Source organism: Schistocerca serialis, chromosome 2, assembly GCF_023864345.2.
Source record: "Schistocerca serialis cubense isolate TAMUIC-IGC-003099 chromosome 2, iqSchSeri2.2, whole genome shotgun sequence".
NCBI lineage: Eukaryota > Metazoa > Arthropoda > Insecta > Orthoptera > Acrididae > Schistocerca > Schistocerca serialis.
Genome location: NC_064639.1, coordinates 949,257,901 through 949,266,046, shown reverse-complemented (window position 1 = coordinate 949,266,046; position 8,146 = coordinate 949,257,901). Strand labels below are relative to the sequence as shown.

The 8,146-nt window shown below is 44.9% G+C and overlaps 1 protein-coding gene across 1 annotated transcript in view; it reads left to right on the top strand.

The window, feature by feature from the left end:
* Nucleotides 1–3,942: 3,942 nt before the first annotated feature.
* The window catches only part of LOC126458330 (protein rhomboid), a 304,631-nt gene continuing 300,427 nt past the window's right edge, over nt 3,943–8,146 (top strand). Inside the window, exon 1 of the mRNA XM_050095289.1 lies at nt 3,943–4,198. The gene's annotated coding sequence lies outside the window, so the exon portion shown is untranslated. The remainder of the gene's footprint in view (nt 4,199–8,146) is intronic.

Genomic DNA, 8,146 nt, shown 5'->3' with positions numbered 1-8,146 from the left:
TCAAGTGTTTGTTCCAATGAGTCTAACTTTTTAAGATTTTGTTCCACTGTGTCTAACTTTTGAAGCTTTTGCTGTGTTTGTCTCTGATTTTGTTCCATTGTGTCTAACTGTTGCTGTGTTTGTCTCTGATTTTGTTCCATTGTGTCTAACTGTTGCTGTGTTTGTCTCTGATGTTGTTCCATTGTGTCTAACTTTTCAAGCTTTTGTCCCATTTGTTGCATTAATTGTAATAACAATGCACTGGTGTCTGAAACATGTTCCTCAGTGCTTTTCGGCAGTGAAGTTGCACCGGCAACATTCACATTTTGACAAGTGGAAAATGTGTCTTGACTCATTTGAGAAAACGGTGGGAACCCAAAACCTGAGTCTGCAGTATTTGCAATATTGTGTTCTGTCATTCCCGATTCCTGAGGCGAGCTGTTGCCGACCAATCGATCGATAACGCTTCCCTGTTCACTACCTGTTTCACTATCTACACCATTGTTTGCCGCCCGCTCCATTTCCCTATGCGCAATTACCAAATTACTACTTTGAACATTAGTTAATTCATTACTCTGCGGCGCTAACACACTGCTTTCATCTTCACTGTCATTTTTCAGTTTACTTTGGAGCCTAGTATTACGTTTTTCACACGCCATTATTGTCACAGTATTTCACACGATAACACAGAAAAGCGCAATTTGAAGAGCAAAATAAAATAACATAGCAATGGAAATAATGTCTACTTAATTGCCAGCGCAGCTGCGAAATACTTGGTGCAAATCTACATGCATGCCACAACTGTTTTACTGTACAACAATGAAAAACTACAACTACAAAGGAAATTCTCTCTATGATTACGCTCTACCAATAAACAATAGCTACACCAATTACACAAACTACAAGAAAAATCAGAAGATTCCAGTGAGGTATCCTAGGCTAAGGGTCGACGTATGAAACGTCCCCTTTGAACAATTTATACATGACTGTGCTTAACCTGACACACAATATTTTGTCAGCGCAACGCAATCTGACTTTCAAAATTCCCTACAAAAGAATAGCCCTGACTAACATTAAACTATACCTTTCACAAATCACTTACCTCACAAAAATCTTCGCTGCTCAAGCTACTGCAATACAGCGAGCGCCACTACTGCCAGCTAAATAAAAGATTCAAACTATGGAAGGCACTAACTACTGATAGGGATAGTTAGCAAATGAAAGATATTAGTAGAGAACAAACAATGTATTTACCTTGCTATCATCATATATAAATATAGCAGTTCATGACAAATTACAAATCTCCGCCATCTCTCTCCCCACATCCACCACTGCTGGCGGCTCACCTCCAACTGCGCAACGCTACGCGCTGTTCACAGCCAGCTGCCTAACACTACAATGGCGAGTATTACAACAATGCAAAGCAGCCACAGACTGCACACAGCACAGCCAGTGATTTTCATATTGAGCGCTACGTAACGTTGCCAATAAGAAAACATAAACAGCCTACTTACATAGAGAAAACATAGAAAACATAAACAGCCTACTTACACTGTAACGAAGCGCACTGCTCTCCGTTGGATCTTCTCTATCTCTTCTATCAACCCTATCTGGTACGGATTCCATACCGGTGACCAGTATTCAAGCAGTGGGCGAACAAGTGTACTGTAAACTTCTTCCTTTGTTTTCGGATTGCATTTCCTCAGGATTCTTCCAATGAATCTCAGTCTGGCATCTGCTTTACCGACGATTAGTTTTATATGGTCATTCCATTTTAAATCGCTCCTAATGTCTACTCCCAGATAATTTATGGAATTAACTGCTTCCTGTTCGGCGGTCTCGGAGGACGGACGTGTTGTCTGCCGAGGTATCAATTAAGACTTAATTTGTAATGTCTAGTTTGTAAATGTGATAGCTGATTGGGAAGCTCCGGAGGCGAGACATGTTGTCTGCCGCGGTATCAGTAAGGACTCAACTTGTAATGTGAAGTTGAGAACAGTGTGATTGTAATTACAGAAATACGCCGTTAATTACGTTGTTGAAGAATGGAAAGTATTTGTGCCTGTAAAGTGGAATGTAATTGCACAGTTTCTCGTGTTCTGCCAATAAAAAGCCAGTGGCATCCCGTATAAACAAACTGATCGGAAATTTAATCACTTCTAAAACAACAGTTCCTCGTTAAGAGTTTCGTACAGCCTCAAATTTACGGATCCACGACCAACGTGCTGTTTTCTGCACAGGGGACGACTACTATAGAAGATTGCAGGGTGGTGAACTTTTATTAGAATTTACACGTTCCACTCTGGACGGTGGAAGCAAAGACGCACCTCGCCTTCCGCAATCTTAATACAAATGAGATCAGTGACACGTTATCTGCGGAACACAGAGGAGGTATGAAGAAGAGAAATTACTTTTGAGGGAAGGGATTATCATACACAAGTGGTTGGTTCAAATGGCTCTGAGCACTATGGGACTCAACTGCTGAGGTCATTAGTCCCCTAGAACTTAGAACTAGTTAAACCTAACTAACCTAAGGACATCACAAACATCCATGCCCGAAGCAGGATTCGAACCTGCGACCGTAGCGGTCTTGCGGTTCCAGACTGCAGCGCCTTTAACCGCACGGCCACTTCGGCCGGCTCATACACAAGTATACATCACTTCTCTCTCGAACTCACTCTTTTTCGACTTGCCGTGCCTGCCCCACCGATTTTTGAAATCATCAGTCAGCAATTCCAGATTTTCCGCAAATTTGATCTGGCAACATTAATTAAGAAATTTTTTTTTGGAAATTTGTAGTAAGTTCCTATGGGACCAAAGGGAGGCCCACGAGAAAGACAGGCCGCGGCGCGTACGTCACGAAGGTAGTCGCTCGCTCAGCTCAGCAGACAAAATGCGTTTCTAAACCTATTAACTCGCAGCTGGGAGTGTATGTACTAACGAGAATTGCATCTTCTACAAGAATCTGCTATTATGAAGTCTTACTGATTAACAGTACTACAGCAAAATTTAAGATCAATACTCGATATAAATGGTATAACGTCGTGATTATAGCAATTAGTCGCATCTGCTTAACAGGGCTCATTACATGCTGGAAGTGGTGCCTTATGCAACTGATGATCATTTTAGTATGATTTTATTTTATTGTACGCCAGTACAGCCGTAACAAAATATAAGTAGGCCCATGGACTTCCCATCATTATAGGACTAAATAGCGGATTGCAGTAGAAGATTGTTTTCGTTTGTACAGACACGCCTAGTCACGAGTTAGCAGGTGTAGAAACGTAGTTTGTCTGCTGATTTGAGCGAGGGAGCGCAGGACTACCTTCGTGACGTACGCGCCGCGGCCTGTCTTTCTCGTAGGCCTCGGACCAAAACTGCTGAGGTCATCGGTCCCTAGACTTACACACTACTTAATCTAACTTAAACTAACTTACGCTAAGGACAACACAGACACACACACACACACACACACACACACACACACACACACACACACATGCCCGAGGGAGCACTCGAACCCCGACGGAGGCAGCCGCGCGAACCGTGGCAAGGCGCCCTATACCATGCGTTACACTAATTTAGTCTCTCTATTCGACTCGCCGTTGTCTTGATTGTCCGTTTTCTTTTTGATCGATGTTGACGTGGTCTGCAAGCGGGGAGACGGTTCGAGGTCAGTTTGCCGGACCGCCGTCAGCGCGTGACAGTGTAAGTGACGCCTGCGGGAGTCGCCGCCGGACCAGTGCGTGGGAGCGGGGGTCGTGTGCGGTGGAAAGCTGGGCAGGTGCGAGGGCGCGCGCGCCGCCGCACGCCTTGCAGTGCCTGTGCGCCGTTGTGCGTGGCGTCGGTAGCGCGTGCCCGCGGCCGCCAGGCGGCAGCAGCCTGCGGCCGCGGTGGAGGGGGGAGCGGCCGCGCCGCCACACGGAGGCGTGCGCCGGCCCGCGCCAGTCGTGCGCTGCGCGTCGGCCCGTGTTGTCGTCTGCCAGCGAGTGGGGCCACGCCGGCCGGTCGCGCCGTCACCTGTCAGCGTCGTGTAAACTCGGCGTCGCTCCTCAGGGCACGTGGTCCGCGTCCAGCGCGCCGCGACCGATCGAACGACAGTCGATTTCGATTCGGCCAGGTGACCTCTCTGGCACAATTCGTGTGTGATTACCGCCGTGCAACTGCTGCTTAGTTTCCGATCTTGTGGATATTCTCGCGTCGCCGGCGCCATGCGTGGGTAAGTTATAGCAAGAATGCCTCCAGTGGCTGTTTTTTGTTGTAAAACATTTGTTTCTGTGTAATGTAGTGTGAGATGGTTATTTTCACTCAAAGACTCGTCAACTCTGCCTAAACAGCTAACACAATCCAGCAGCATTTTGCAAGCAGTTACATTAATGTTGCAATGTATTGTGAAAAAATACTCCCTCATGTTTCCTTTTTTGTCCGCTGGTGACTGTAGTGGTCTCTTGCACATCACGTCTGAAAATTAAATCCAGAAGACCCGCGGATTATAAAGAAAAACTTGTGTGTGTGTGTGTGTGTGTGTGTGTGTGTGTGTGTGTGAGCGATTACGTTTTGTATGCTGTTGTTTAATCTCTTTTTCGTATATACACATACTATGTGTTTTTAATTACCCGTCGAATATTGCCTTTTGTTGCTATTGTTTCCCACAAAGGAGCGACTGTTGTTTCCATGTCATTGTTGACGATCTTATTGTACACTTGAAATGAAGCACAGGGTTATTGTCACCAGAGTAACTGGTTTTACAAATTTACTTTGGTGTTGCCTTAAGGGGGTAATAGTGGCCATCTTGTAATGTAATTACATATTTAAGATTTCGATCCCGAAACGATATAATCGGATTCCATTCATTGCAGGATCCGTTTAAAAAGAACGAGAAAGGGTATTACAATGCAAGGAAACTAAAGTAGAAGACTAACTATATCAAACATATCTACGTACAGGAAATAAAGTACATGTGGTTGTGTATCGAACTTAGAAATAGTATTTTAGTACTTGTGTTTCTCCCTTTTTAATTATGTCATCCTAAGATGTTGTAGTACTACGAAACCGATAATTGTACCATTTGAGTGACGCGAGGCTGTGATAGGACTTACACGTAGTTTCCAGTTCTTCCAAAATAGCTGATAGGTGTGAACCACTTGTTTGTTGATATGTTTGTCGTAAAGGCGTGACCTCTACACCGTTTGTATGCAGTTATAAATTTTTACGAATACATACGGGTGTGGGCGTTATTGAAAAAGGTCTCGTTGAACACCGATACCTTGTGTTTTCCCGAACAGTCGGCAGCGGGTTTACGGTGAGGACGTTCAGAATTAGAACAGGCACGAACGCGCTGACTTCTTGGAAAGGACATTACCGTCTCTTTAGTTCACGTGCTCTGGAAACGGTACTGCTTTTCCAAGCCATATAGTTTACTTTGCCGGCCGGTGTGGCCCTGCGGTTAAAGGCGCTTCAGTTTGGAACCGCGTGACCGCTGCGGTCGCAGGTTAGAATCCTGCCTCGGGCATGGATGTGTGTGATGTCCTTAGGTTAGTTAGGTTTAAGTAGTTCTAAGTTCTAGGGGACTGATGACCACAGAGTTTACTTTGGATCGCGCGTTGACCCCTGTCGTCTAGTAGAAAATAACTGCCCGCTGGTTGTTTGGGGGAAGAGACCAAACAGCGAGGTCATCGGTCTCATCGGATTAGGGAAGGACAGGGAAGGAAGTCGGCCGTGCCCTTTGAGAGGAACCATCCCAGCATTTGCCTGGAGCGATTTAGGGAAATGACGGAAAACCTAAATCAAGATGGCCGGACGCGGATTGAACCGGCGTCCTCCCGAATGCGAGTCCAGTGTGCTAACCACTGCGCCACCTCGCCCGGTCTGCCCGCTGGTAAAGGAAGTCTTTTACTGTGAGCTTAATAGGCGTGTTTCGACCGTGCGGGAAGAACTTGGGTTCAATTTGATTACGTTTCTAGCGCAGCAACTAATTACGTTGTTGATTACTTAAGGAAGTTGAAAATTGAAGCGTCGTTGCTGTGAAAAAGGTGTGCTTCTACTTTGTTTCATAAATTGTCATTTTCCGGGGTAGAGGTTTTTTTTTATTTATTTTGATGAAGGCTGTTTTATTATTAAGCCATTAAGGTAACTTCGCCTCCGTGGACATAATGTAGCTGCTATGTTTACAGCGTGACATGTTTCACAGATCGGCTAAAGGGCGGAGTTTCGCAAATCAACAGTAGGTACATGCGCAACTATCAGATATGTGAAGACTATATGTAAAATGTATTTATATTTGATGAGAAACTACAGTTTTAAATATTGAAATTCCTACGCGAAAATCCACTTCAAAAATTTGTGCTGGATCAGGACTCGAGCCCGGATTTTCCTCTCAGCGCGGGCGGTCGCCTTACCACTTAATCAGAGCACGCTCCATTTACCGACCCAAGTTCCTTGTCACACACCTATATATTTCGTCTCATAGATTAGCAGTTAATTTACCCACACTCGCACATTTCGTGATTCAAGGCAGCGAGAAGCCATAGACTTTCGTTGTCATTTTCGTCACCCACGCACCCGCGTATATAAGTTTCAAATATTGGCGTTTACCCCCGAACATCAACTTAGCTGTAATCGGTATGGTTGTGCTACGTGAACCAACGTATGAAAATTTGTGCTAGCCCGGGACTCGATCCCGCTGGCGATAAGCGGGAAATCCCGGTTCGATTCCCGGCCTCGCACAAATTTTCATATGCTGTTTTACGTGGGACAACTATATATATTACAGTCTATTTTTTCGGGAATAAATTTCAATATCTAAAATGGGAAAAAGCCCTTATTCTGGCGTTTCACTTCAGTAGTTACGCTAACGTACTACGACGTGTTGGGTACGCCCGCATCCTAACAAAATCCGCATAAGGGTTCACTTATGTGCGTCACATCTGTGATACTTGCATGGTTATGCGACCCGTCACATGTTGCTTGCCACTGCCTCCTTCCCCCGAAACAAAAAAAAAAAAACACACACACACACACACACACACATTCATTTTATGTGTAAGACGCTGCTAGGTGGTTTACAATACAGAGTATGCTTCTCTTCGGCAGCTTATTTTGTCAAACAAAGATGTTTAATCTAGTTGTTTCAAAAATCATGTTAATCTTCATAATCAGAACAAATCGCCAATCACTGTCATGTGGATTAGCTATGAAGTGATTTTCTGGAGTCATGTTTTCCATAACACTAATTACGGTTCTGATTTAAGCATCGGATGTACCATTTAAATTAGTATCGTTATAGTCAAGTCGTAAAATGGCGTAGAGTAATGCAGATCTTTCCCTCTTCAGGACTCGAGGTACAAGACCAGTATCACTTCTGTTATGATACCTGACATAATTACCCGAAACATGTTTGATTGATAGACTTAGTCGCGGTCACAGAAAATGAGCGAACAGTTTCGTATCGCCACGACATAATCTCGTGGCTCAGGGCAGCAACTTTCGGCGTAATTGGAAAACCGTTCAGCATTGTGTCCAGAGAATTTGTGCACATAGATGTTTTTGTGCAGGCTTTATTTCGCTGTTCTGTCAGTGCCTTTTCTCAGCACGTTCCCGCGGTGCGTGAACGGAAAAGCGACGAGCCCTGGCTTCGCGCCACCGTCACGTGCTATTGTGAGAGGAGGTCGTCCCCCTCGGAGAATTCAGCATCCCTCGTGGATTAATATTCATTAGCAGGGGGTACGAGGTGTGTCCTAGGGCCACCAGGGGAGTAACTAGTGCGTTGCCACTTTTGCAGTTGCGTTTCGTGAGGGGTGAACTTCGCGGCTTCGTTTATATGGCAGCGGCTGTCGCCCCGTAAAACGTGAAGGGGAAAAAAGAGATTGTCACGCGTTGATTATTTTGGGTAGCGGATTTTTACTTCACAGCATTTGAGGGAATTGATCGTATTTGTGTGTACAGACGTATCCCAGTTGTGGCGATTTGTACATAATTTTCGTTTACTTTCAATGTCTTGTTGCACTGTCGGCAGTGTATGTGTGCAGTTGAGAGGTGGTGCGGTTACTTACCCGGCTTGTGTTTGAATTCCTTGAGGCCTGACAATTTCCAACACGGAGTGCTTGAAATGGGTAGAATTGATCGACTTGGGTTGCGAAGGAAAGTTGACTTGTGGACCGAAAAACTG